Here is an 11,930-nt window from a genome sequence, read left to right on the forward strand (position 1 = left end):
CCAGATGGCTTCTAACGCCAATGCATTTTAAAGGTAAGTACGGGTGGACCAGAAGCCACATCTCCAGTTCCCCAGATGAGTAATCAGCCCCTTTAGCAATGGGGACAGCTCTGCAAGTTCCAGCTAGAAGAGGCTCCTCTTCTCATCCACTGACACATGAAAAGACATGTCAATACCACATATTCTTTTGCAATAATCTCTAATTATATGTTTGAATGCTGAGAGCTTGTCCTCCCCTGAGCTGAGCCACTGGCTACTGGGTGGTAGGTAGCTGCTGCTCCAGGGGAAGCCCTGGGGTCAGGTGGGAGATGCAGTCTATACAACCAGGTTTCATAGCATCTGGGGATGGAAGGAAGTATTTGTCCCTCAGAGGGAATCCCTAGAGCTCATGAATTACAACAGAGGACTGAAAATGTGGTGAGTGTCAGCAGCAGCAGGAGCCAATGTGAGCTTGTCACCGGGATACTCTTTCACAGCTGAGGTATGCACTAAGTACTCAGTGAAAGCCCCTGGGCATGACAGATTCCAAAATAAGCAAGGACCCTCTCATGTCCCAGCCCAGGGAGATGCTCACCTGGGGCCTTCACCCATTTCCAGACATGAGTTGTCATTGGGGAGTATAGGAGGGTGGCTGTTCCCCTCAGAACTCGCCTGCCATGACTTTGATTGAAAAGAAAATATGTTCAGCTTAATCCCTGAGAGTAAGAAAACACCACAAACCACACAGATGGTTAACTTCCAGGTGCTAACTATTGGTATCAGGGTTATATTGTTGCTTCCACTAATTGCCTCATTAGTAGGGGAAGCCATATGGCCATTCTAATTAACTCTTCAGCCCGTGAGTCTCTCAGTCTCAATTCCTACTTGGGCAGCGTTCTCACCTCCAATTAACTCATTGACAGGGAGTGTCTTTGCCATATCAATCAGCTCCCTGGCAGGGAGGCATCTCTGCTGCAGTCTCCCGGTGCCCAGAGCTGAACCTACTGTATGCCTTGGCTGCCTGGTGGAGTGAACAGCTCTGTACAGCTCTCACTCTCCATACATTGACCCAGGGTCCTCTGCCTCAGGGTTCTTCTTACTGTTTGGCTCTCCAGAGTCCCCAGGGTCTTCCCTTGATTGACCCTGCCATCTACAGGCTTCAAGTAGGTACCCCAGCTCCTTACCAGCTGGCTGTGGTTCTTCTGTGGGCCCCAGCTGTCTCTCTCTCCCTCTCTCCATGCAGTCTCTCACAGCTGGGTTTATGTATGTAGCGGTGGGTTTAATTACCCTGATCTTCCCCGGGTGTGCAAACTCCCTTTGCCTGTGTTGCATGCTCCCTGTGGTTACCCGCTCCCGGGATTACCCTAGTAATGGGGCCTCTACCTAAGCCCTTGTAACAAGGAGCAACAAATATTTGTGTAGCGCCTGTCACAGGTTCCACCCCAAGGACAGAGGGAAGCTGCCTGGTGGCAAATTGCACCTCTTGTGTGTGAACCTGTTCCCTCTAGCAAGGCCTCTATTGTGCAGAGAAGAAAGCCACAAAGCCTTAGCCATCACTTAGCCTGCACTGCTATGATGAGCATCTGGAACCAGTAAACCTATGACTTTTTACCTTTTACATCGCAAAACAATTGAGAGAGAACATAAAACTAGCTGTGGAGAAAGGCTGGTGGGTTGAGTGTTCCTGAGCTTTCTGTGACAACTTACACAAAAATGAACAGCAGCACTAATAATTAGAAACTGCAGATATGGTGCCCTCAATGATTTGCAGCCTGCTACAGGTTCTGGTCCCACAGGAGTGAGGCCATCACAGGCTGCATGCTTGAAGGTCATGTTTTCTTCTGATGTCGGTCTGGTTGTACTTCCATATGAAGAGATAGTGCAGTGAAACAAAGGAAGAACCATTTAGGCTGGGAATGATTGGCAGAAGTGCCAATGCTGTAGAAAATATGCAGTGTTTGTGAATGGTGACTTCCTGTGGTGTCCAACAGGAGTTGTCAAGTATTTCAGGATAACAACAAGCTGATACAGCATAGCCATGAGGGGCACTCATCTCCTGTGCTCCACAAGCCTATTTTGAGAGAGGACTGCTTAGCCAGCTGATGACTCCAGATTCTTGAATGCTGCAGCCAGCTCCTCTGCAGCACCCTGACCCAGCATCAACCAGAGCATCCAGCAGAGCAGCTGCATTTCCTGCAGGTGCCAAGGCTCTAATTTTCTAAAACAAGATTGACTGTCTAAAGATAATGTTCCCAAGAGACTAAAGCCAGTAGACTTCTGGCCCCTGGTCCTTAGAATCATTTGCCCTGGAAATTGGGCACATGGCTTTAATTATATCATGCATACTTATACATATTTGTATAATGTGCTTGCAGGCAGCTCTTGTTGCAGTGTGTGTAGCCTTTGCATGGGCTGGGAGGTGTTTCCCAGCCTGAGCTGCTCTGTAATTCTGGCCTTGCATAACTCCTACCCAAATTCTTATTTTCATCTGAACACATCTGAGTCACTGAGAAGCCACACCTGAGGTTGCTCATCAACTCTGCCATGTGATATACACACTTGTTCCAACTGTGGGTGGGTTTGCAAAAGTCCCATCACTCCATAGTGCAGGTGGTGACTGGCAGTACCAGCCTGTTTCTGTCTACATTGAATGATTCATGGAGGGAGAAGCTTATCTGCTTGACACCAGCAGTTGTATTAGCACCCCAGAGCTTACCATGGACATGTTCCTGGGGAGCTGGTAGCACTTGAAGCTGAGCTCCCTTCTGGTTCTGCATTGAGAGGGCAGCAGAGGGTAATACTCTAGGCAGGTGCTGCTCCTGTCTAGTTTTGCTGGCTCCAAGTGAGCTGTTGGCTTGCCCCAGGCTGACCTGCCTGTCATACTAGATGCAGTCAGGGCATAAGATGCACCTGTCCAGGCCCCTTACCACAAACACATGAGGCCTCCAGCCGACTTGGTGCTGGGGTGCTCTGGCCCAGGAAACCAAAATCCCACTGAGCTGCTTTGCCCTAGGGCAGGGTGGGCAATTATTTGGACCCAAGGGCTGCTTAGGGAATTTTGGTGAGCTGCCACGGGCTGGGTTAACACATCCCAACCTGCAACAGCTCACCAAAACTCCGCAAGTAGTTGCTTGGCTGGGACAAGGTCATGGAGAGCAGCACCCAGAAGCGAGACGAGAAGGCAGGGCTGGGGTTGGGACTCAGGGCAGAGCCACAGTCCACAACCCTCGCACCCCCAATGGTGGTCACTGATTCCGTGAGCAACAACATGGGGGGAATTGATCATGACTTTGCACTGGGCCCAGCCCCCAGCTCCTGGCCCCACACTGTCATTGCCCTGCTATCCTGGAGTCTCCATGGAGACCTGTAGGAACCCTCAGCCAGGGCGTGCGGCTAAGGAGATGGTATAGGGCTACGGGCAGGCAGGAAGCAGTGTCTGGGAGCGGGACAGCTACGTGGGGCTAGTCCAGGATCTTGGGGTGGTGACTGCATGGGATCTGGGCCCAGGGCAAAGCTGCAATCTGCTCCCTGCATCCACCTGCCCACAAAACTAGCGCTCATCACAGTGGCATGCAGGGAGTGGACTGCAGCTCTGCCCCAGGTCCTGGCCCCACACTGTCACCACCCAGTAATCCCACCTCATGATCCCCGCTCCGCCTGCCCATCCCACTCTCAGACAGTGCTCCTGCCTGCCCGGGCCCCAGTCCATCCACCTGGCTTCGTACCCTGCACACATGGGTCCCGCCCCTGGTAGTGAGTGCAGGACAGATGGACTGGGATGCCTGGGCCACAACTGATGGTTTCTGAAAGGACCCAGGGCTACCAGGAAGCAGGTCAGGCAGTTGTGCCACCCCAGTCCTGCTGCTGGTTCAGGGGTGGTGAGATCAGCCGCACATGCCATGGCCCAGGCTGTCCCCCATGCCTAGGCTGGGCGAGACCAAGGGTCTTGCAGCAGGCTAGACAAAAAATCCTTGGTGGGCTGGATCCAGTCCATCAGCCATATTTTGCCCACCCCTGCCCTAGGGGATGGGGATAGCCACTTCCTCCACTCTCCCCCAGCCTAAGGAAGGCGAGGCCTGCCTGCTGGGCAGTACACAAAAGGGTTGTCTTCCGTCCCTAGGTCCAGCATCTCTTTGCCAGTGCCTCAGGCAGTCCTAAAAGGCATGTGTTCAGGTCACATGCTCAGGAAGGGAATGTGGTGCAAGAAGGTGGAGCATGGACCCTCCAGGACATTGAGGTTCCTGACATCCCATGAACTCCTGGAGCCAAGCAGGAACTGGCACCCACATGCCCTGGAGGGCCTGCATTCAGGTGATTTACCAGGCATCTTGGTTTCTTGGCTACCCAGTGGCTCACTCCTGCAGGGACATCTTGTCCAGGGGCACATCCTTCCTTCCCATTCTCCTGAGGGTGCCCTAAAGATAGTTCTAAACAGAGCTGATTGCTCTTCTTTCTGGATTAAGGAAGCCATCCATGAGCCCTCAGAGACACTGTTGGGTCTTGACTATTGCCAGGGCAGCAGCATCCAGGCTCTACTCCAGAAACAGGCTAAGTATGTGGTCTCAGTACAGGGCCACAGAGTTGCAGAAATGGCTGTGAGATCACTGTGTCCTTGCTTCCAAACCCCAGCCAGCTGCAGGATTTGTATCCCAGGGAGAAGCTAGCAGCCTTTGCCACATCTGTCAAGGCCTTGCCCAGAGGACTGCCCCAGAGGCCAGGATGCAGGCAGATGCCAAGTGTGATACATCTACTGTGAGTGCTGTGACCACCACCTACCACCAGGTGGAATGATTCTGCCATCCCACTGTGCAGCCCCCAAGATGCCTTTACGCAGTCTGTGCAGGCAGACTGATTTGGGCTGTTTGCCACACACCCATGCACTGAAGCAACAGTCCGGCCATTAGAGCCACATCTAGATGAGTGTGTACATCTGTTTTCCCAGGGAGAAGTAGTAGTGGTACACTTTGTGCCACTGCTACTTGTCCCTGGGGGGTGCATGTGCCACATGTGCTCTGGTGTGAGGTGGGGTAGAAGAAGGCTGGGGCCAGCAACTGTGCTGGCCCCAGCAGGCTTACCTGGGGACATGGGGGCCTTCAGGAACTGCAGTTGGGAGCCTAGCCAGCTGGGAGCCTAGCCAGCAACTGGAGTGTGGCTCTGGCCTGCCAGCACTCTGCTGCCACACGTGTTACCCTGCATTTTTTGGGCATGTGTTTTTTAACCCCAAGATCTCCCAGGGTCAAAAAAAACAACAACCCTGTGCTGCAAGATATCAGTGTGGGGAACACCTGCATGTGTGGTGTATAGCTCTGCAGACAGGTCTGCAACATCTGCACTCATCTGGACACAGCCCAGGAGTATAACCATTGCCCATGCAAGCACTTGTAGGCAATCAGAAAAAGTTTGTGGCTCAGGGATATTTGTCCTTTTAACTGTGGAAGGATTTTTGTAATCAGCCTTTGAATTTATCTTTGGCCCAAGTGAAATGTTTGGGGCTCAGTTCAAGGCACGAGATTATCAGTGAAAACTATCAAGGATTCCTCCATTTTTCTGCCTGACATTACCCTGTGTTTTGAAACAGAAAACAACCTGCCCAGGAGACCATGGTCCTGCCATTGGACAGACCATACAAGGGGGCCAGTGACTGTGGTGGGCCCCTGGCTTCTCTGGCACAAGAAGACTTGACCCCAGGAGTGTTGGTTCTCTGCTGCCTGCTATAGCCCCAGGCTATATTGCTGTAGAGCAGTGTTTCTCAACTCCTGAGTTGCAACCCAAAAGCAGGTCACAAGAATATTTCTAAGGGTCTCAAGCCTGTGCCAAAAAAATGCATGAAAGTTCAGGTTTCCTCTTGCAGGCTGGCAGTATTCCAGCCTGCAAGGGGAAACCCATGTTTTTGCAGCACTCCAGCCTGCAAGCTGCTTGTGGGAGCAGCCCCAGCATCCAAATGAAGGTAAGTGTATGGGGAACAGGGCTGGGTTTGGAGGGTCAGGGCTTGGGGACCATCAGGTGGGGGGGGGGTGCTCTGTGTATGTGTGCGTGTGTGTGTGTGTGTGTGTGTGTAGGCAATGGGTGGGTGGGGAGGTGACAGGGTGGCCGGGTGCCAAGGCTGCAGCGGGGGGGAGGGAGGGGGGCTGTTGGTCATGCAATGGCAAGCCCACCAGGGTGTGGGTTGGATCAAGCCATCAATTTGGCAAAGGAGTCCTGGTAGGAAAAATGTTGAGAACCACTGCTGTAGAACACATCCCACAGCAGAGTATGCGGCGTGTGGCACTCATCACTACTGCTGGTATTTTCAGAACACCTGAGGCTTGGAGATGCAACTGCAAGTCCTCTATGACAGCCTCACTCTTTATTCGCAGGGATGTTTTCTTGTAAATTCCCTTTGCTGGATTAGGGGAACATGTATTGTTTCCATGCACTCCAGGTTGGTCACAAGCTATGTAATCATATAATAATATCCCCTATGGGGATCAGTCCTGTTCCTACGCACTGTGACCCCTGGGCTTGGTCCTGAATTCAAGTGGCCTGCTTCTGCTCAAAGGCATGAGTGTATGCAGGACTCTGAAACACAGGGACAATGCCCAACCATGACCAGGGAGGCTCCATTCAAGGGGGCTCACTCTCCAACTCTGCTGGTTGCAGTGACTATATCCACATGGTGATGGTAGTGGCACTTTCTGCAGGTCCCAGCATTGGGACCCCCTTGGTCTGTTTCATTTCCCCACACAAATCAGCTGTGGAGCAGCTCTGCCATGAGGAAGCATGCCCCCTTCTCCCATGGCTGCTCTGTGGGAGCTGAATGTTGAGAGCCACCTCTGCTGAGAGGCCTTTTGCTGGGACCAGGTTTCAGTTGTGGGCAGATGCACAAAACCAAGTCACACAGATTCATATCTGGATTGCAAAGGCAATGGCTGAGGTTGTGTGAGGGACTCATTCTGTGGGATCCCTGGCAGGACTTGGGCGTTTGTGGATATGGCCCAGGGTCCCTTGCACTGATTCCTTGGGCACAGCCAGGTGGGAGTAGCAATATGGGACCCTTAGCATGGCCAAGGGCTAGCCAATCCCAGAGACCTGCTCATTGCTGGTCCCTTGCCTCCCCCAAACTATGGTCCATGTCCTAAACAGTTGTAAGGTAGTTTTTTAGAGACATGAAACTTGCCCTTCTCCCCACTCAGGCTCCAAATCTCTTTACTTGGTGCTGAACCATCAGATTCCCACTACTGCCACCCTACCCCATAAACACATGGTCTCCCCCTATGAGCAGCATGTGCTTCCACCTCAGTGCATAGCCTGCTACTGCTGATGACAGCAGGCTCATGGGGCTTGTCATCATCCTAGTATCAAGATGTCCTGCTGGTTTGCTTCACACTGGCCTCTGTGACTGAGCAGCAGGCAACAGTTGTCGTGCCAGAGGGAAGAGCAGCTTCTTCTTGATGAGCTTGTTGCTGGTCTTATGCATCATCATACACGCACTCACTGGAAAACCAACAAAGATCATGCATGTGATGAAGCAGCCCCTGCTTGTGGTGAGTTTCACTGTGAATGCCAAGTTTGCCCTGGTTTTCTGTCATGCGTGAAAAACAGCCAAGGTGCTTGGGTTGTGTTTTTATCTGTAAGGAAGGGTTCTTAATTTAAGGAAGGATTTGCTATAAAGTAACAACATGGACAGAGAAGAAAGAAACATCCCACAAGCTGAAAAGGGCACTTGTTTTGCTTTTTTTAAACATATCAACAAATATTGCCTCTTTGCACCTTTTGCAACCTGAAAAGAAGCCAAATCCAAGTAGGGTTGGCCCCGTCTCCAGCTCAGATTCTGGGAGACTTTGAACAGGTGTCTTGGACAAAAAGTAAAGCATGTCATCCAGGCGCATATCTGCTGCTGGGACATAATTTATGCAAATAGCTCCAAAACATACATATATAGGATTGTTTCCATTAACTTTCCTTTTAGCATTTCATCAGCCAAGTCACTGATGAGACAGCTCAAGTTAAAAGCTCAGGTTCAGGAGGCCCTACTGTGGTGTCATTGCTCCTTCTGTTAACAGCAGTGAAAAAGAAACATGATGTAAGCATTCATTCTAGAAACTGGACTCTCAGCCATGGGAAGATATTATTATTATTATACCCTAGAGGTTCTTGGCTTCCTCGACCATGTTAATCCATTCCTACCTGTTGTGTGCCTTAGTTCTCTAGTCATTCACATTTAATTTCTGTAGGTCTAACACTACATCATGTTAAGCCCCCATGGCTCACCAAAGGCATTCAGGAACATCTGAAAGCTAAAAAGGAGGCATACACCCAGTGGAAGGGAGGGGCTATCATCAGGAAGGATTATACCTCCATTGCTGTAAGGGGGCTGTTAGGAAGGCTAAAGCGGAGATGGAACTAGGACTAGCGACCTGGATCAAAGATAACAAGACGACATTTTTTAAATACATAGGGAGTAAAAAGAAGGCAGCGGGTAACATGGGGGCCCTGCAGGACATGCTTGACAATCTGGTGGTTGCACCAGATGGAAAAGCTGACTTCTTTAACAAATTATTTGCCTTCATTTTTCTGAGCAGGGACTGGGACATCTCTCCCAGCGGGATTCCAGACGGACTCAGGAGAGGCACCACCAGGCCTAGGGTCAGGCAGGACCTAGTTAGGGAACTTCTGGTGGGGCTGGCTGTATTTAAATCAGCAGGTCCAGCTGATCTCCACCCCAGGGTGCTGAGGGAACTGGCAGGAGTCATTGCTGGACCCCTGACAGTTTTATGAGCACTCATAGTGCTCTGGTGTGGTGCCAGAGGACTGGAAAAGGGCCAATGTGGTCCTCATTTTCAAAAAAGGGAAGAAGGAGGACCCAGGTAACTATAGGCCCGTTATTACCTTGGTCCTGGGGAAGCTCTTTGAAAAAATTATCCAGGAGTACATCTGCAAGGGACCAGCACAGGGGATTATGCTTAGTGGTAACCAGCATGGGTTCACCGGGTTGCCTTTTACAGCCAGGTCACAAAATCCTTGGACACAGGTGTCACGCTAGACGTAGTCTTTCTGGACTTTAGCAAGGCCTTCAACACTGTCTCTCACCCCATTCTCATTAAAAAATTACGCGACTTTGGTGTTGATGCCTACACAGTCAGATGGGTCACAAATTGGCCAGAGGGCCGCACCCAGAGGGTGGTGGTGGACTGGTCATTTTCAACCTGGAGAGATGTGAGCAGTGGAGTCCCCCAGGGCTTGGTCCTCAGGCCTGTACTATTCAACACCTTTATCAGCGACTTGGACTAGGGGGTGAAAAGCACCTTCTTCAAATGTGAGGATGACACTAAGATGTGGGGAGAGGTGGGCACAACAGAAGAGAGGAACAGGCTACAACTAGATCTGGACAGGTTACAGGGGAGGGTGTATGAGAATAAGATGGGATTCAATACTGACAAGTGCAGGGTACTGCACCTGGGGAGAAAAAGCCAGCAGCATACCTATAGGCTGGGGAACTCCCTTTTCCTCAGCACAGAGACAGAAAGGGATCCTGCAGTCATTATTGATTGCAAGATGAGCATAAGCCACCAATATAGGGACGCGGTCAGTAAAGCTAACCACACATTGTCATGCATCCACAGATGCATCACGAGCACGTCCAAGGAGGTGATCCTCCCCCTCTATGCACCATTGATCAGGCCACAGTTAGAGTACTGTGTCCAGTTCTGGGTACCACACTTCAGGAGGGATGTGGAAAACATTGAGAAAGTCCAGATGAGAGCCACTCGCATGATCCAGGGACAGCAGGGCAGGCCCTATGAAGGGAGGCTACGGGACCTGAACCTGTTCAGCCTCCATAAGAGAAGGCTGAGAGGGGATCTGGTGGCGGTCTATAAACTTACCAGGGGGACCTGCAGGGAACAGGAGAGTCCCTATTCCCCTGAGCACTACCAGGAGTAACTAGGAATAACGGCCACAAGTTGATTGAGAGTAGGTTCAAGCTAGACATCAGGAAGCACTACTTCACGGTCAGGGCGGCTAGGATCTGGAGCCAACTTTCAAGAGAAGTGGTGCTTGCTCCTACCCTGGGGTCTTCAAAAGGATGCTAGATAATCACCTAGCCAGGGTCATTTGACCCCCCCAGTATTTTGTCCAACCCATGGCAGGGGGTCAGACTTGATAGTCCCTTCTGACCCTACCAACTATGAAACTATCACCTAGCTATTTTCGTCTTGGTTGTCTAGGCAGCCTTCTCCCTGCTGATACCCCAAGGAGCAATTTCTTTGGTGTCCATGTCACTTCCATTCTTTCAACATGGCTCAACCATGGTAGTCATTGTACTCCGATTTCCTATGTCAGGGTCGGGGCTCAGTACAATTGATATAACTCATTGGTTCTTACATACAGTTCTTGTGTTATGGGAGCATACTGTGCACCAAAGGTTTTTCTATAACATCTTCCTTTCAAAACAATGTAGTAGTATCTTGTTTGCTTGCGAGAGAACTCAGGTTTGACTGCCATAGTCTATACGTGACCTGATTATAATTTTCATAAAATCATAGAATATTAGGGTTGGAAGGACCTCAGGAGGTCATCTAATCCATCCCCCTACTCAAAGCAGGACCATCTCCAACTACATCATTCCAGCCAGGCCTTTTTTATAGCCTTGACATTTAGCTTTCCTTGGGATGAGTTTGAATGACAGGAGGTTGTGCAATGCAAAGTAGGCTCCATTTTTTACTTCAGTTATGACAGAACCTAAGTACTTGAAGTAGGTCACTTGTTTAAAATTTGTCTCGTTTCCTTGAGGTCCCTGACTTACTGCTGGCCTAGTTACCTGCAGATACCGTGTTTCTATACACATTTACTACTAGTCTGATTTTCTTTACTTCATTTGTTAGTTCAGTATACATAGCTTCTCTGTCATTCATATGTTCACTTATGAGAGATATATTGTCAGCATATGCAAGAACTTTAATGCTCTTCTGTTACCGGGTCTGCAGGATACCACCTGGTTCCTTGGTTATACCTGCCATGACTTTGATCTTATTAAAGGGAGGAAAGAGATGACATATTAGCAGGTACCCGTGGAGGAATAACACTTGACCCATCACGTGATTTTTGGGTGCTTTTATTTTTTATCTTTTACAGTGGCCTGGCCCACAGGCAGTAGCATGTCCGATTTATGTTCCTGAGAGGGTTGCCAGCTTTGCAGTTCTAGAGGTAAGTACCGACCAGTGTCCCACAGCGCTAATTGCTTCACTAGCAACTCACGCAGATGGTGACTTGTCCTGCACCAATTACCGCGAAAAGAGTAGTCCCCGCTATCGGTTTGCTGTGGCTAATAAAATCTTAAAGTGCCGAATTAGCCACCCTGGGTGTGAGCCACCTTTGCCTGGGCTGACTCAATGCCTGCTAATTGCCTTGTTGGTGGCAGAGGCTCACCGCATCTCTTCTCTGCCTCCTGGTGGTTTGTGTAGGCTCATCTCTGAGAGCTCCCCTGCTGTCCACACCGGCATGGCAGGTCCCAGCTGTCTACCCCTTTTCCTCTGGAGCTGTTGCCAGGTTCCCTTCCAGATCCCAACCAAGGACTGACTCGCTATTGTGGGACACCTTGTCCCATTGCTGCCTGGACCTGCAACTTGTTCCCACCTACAACTCACCACTGGTGTCTGGAGACCCGTTGCAGGTATCAGACATCTTTACGGGCCTGGTCCCTTCTTTGCGTCTCAGCTCCACGTTCAGGGGTAGTCTTCTCCTGGGGTCTCAGGCAATCCCTCTCTCCGTCCTCTGTGCCCACAGGCATTTTTCCTGGGGCCTCCTCCTCTTTATATTCCTGGAAGCCAAGCCCCATTGGCGCACCGGTGGCGTGGGGAATCTTCCCCCCTGCCCCCGCCTGGGCATCATGACTGCCAGCTGTGGGGATTTCCCCAAGTAACAGGGCTCCGGTTGGGAACCCTGTTACACACCTCCCCCTCTGGTCTCTTAGT

General features: G+C 50.7%; 1 long non-coding RNA gene across 1 annotated transcript in view; it reads left to right on the forward strand.

The window, feature by feature from the left end:
• The first annotated feature begins 10,991 nt into the window (after nucleotides 1-10,991).
• The window catches only part of LOC109314171, a 12,842-nt gene continuing 11,903 nt past the window's right edge, over nucleotides 10,992-11,930 (forward strand). The window contains exon 1 of the long non-coding RNA XR_002102237.1: nucleotides 10,992-11,163. This is a non-coding gene — a long non-coding RNA (uncharacterized LOC109314171). The remainder of the gene's footprint in view (nucleotides 11,164-11,930) is intronic.

This window comes from Crocodylus porosus, unplaced genomic scaffold (assembly GCF_001723895.1).
Source record: "Crocodylus porosus isolate Cpor-Errol unplaced genomic scaffold, CroPor_comp1, whole genome shotgun sequence".
Lineage (NCBI taxonomy): Eukaryota > Metazoa > Chordata > Crocodylia > Crocodylidae > Crocodylus > Crocodylus porosus.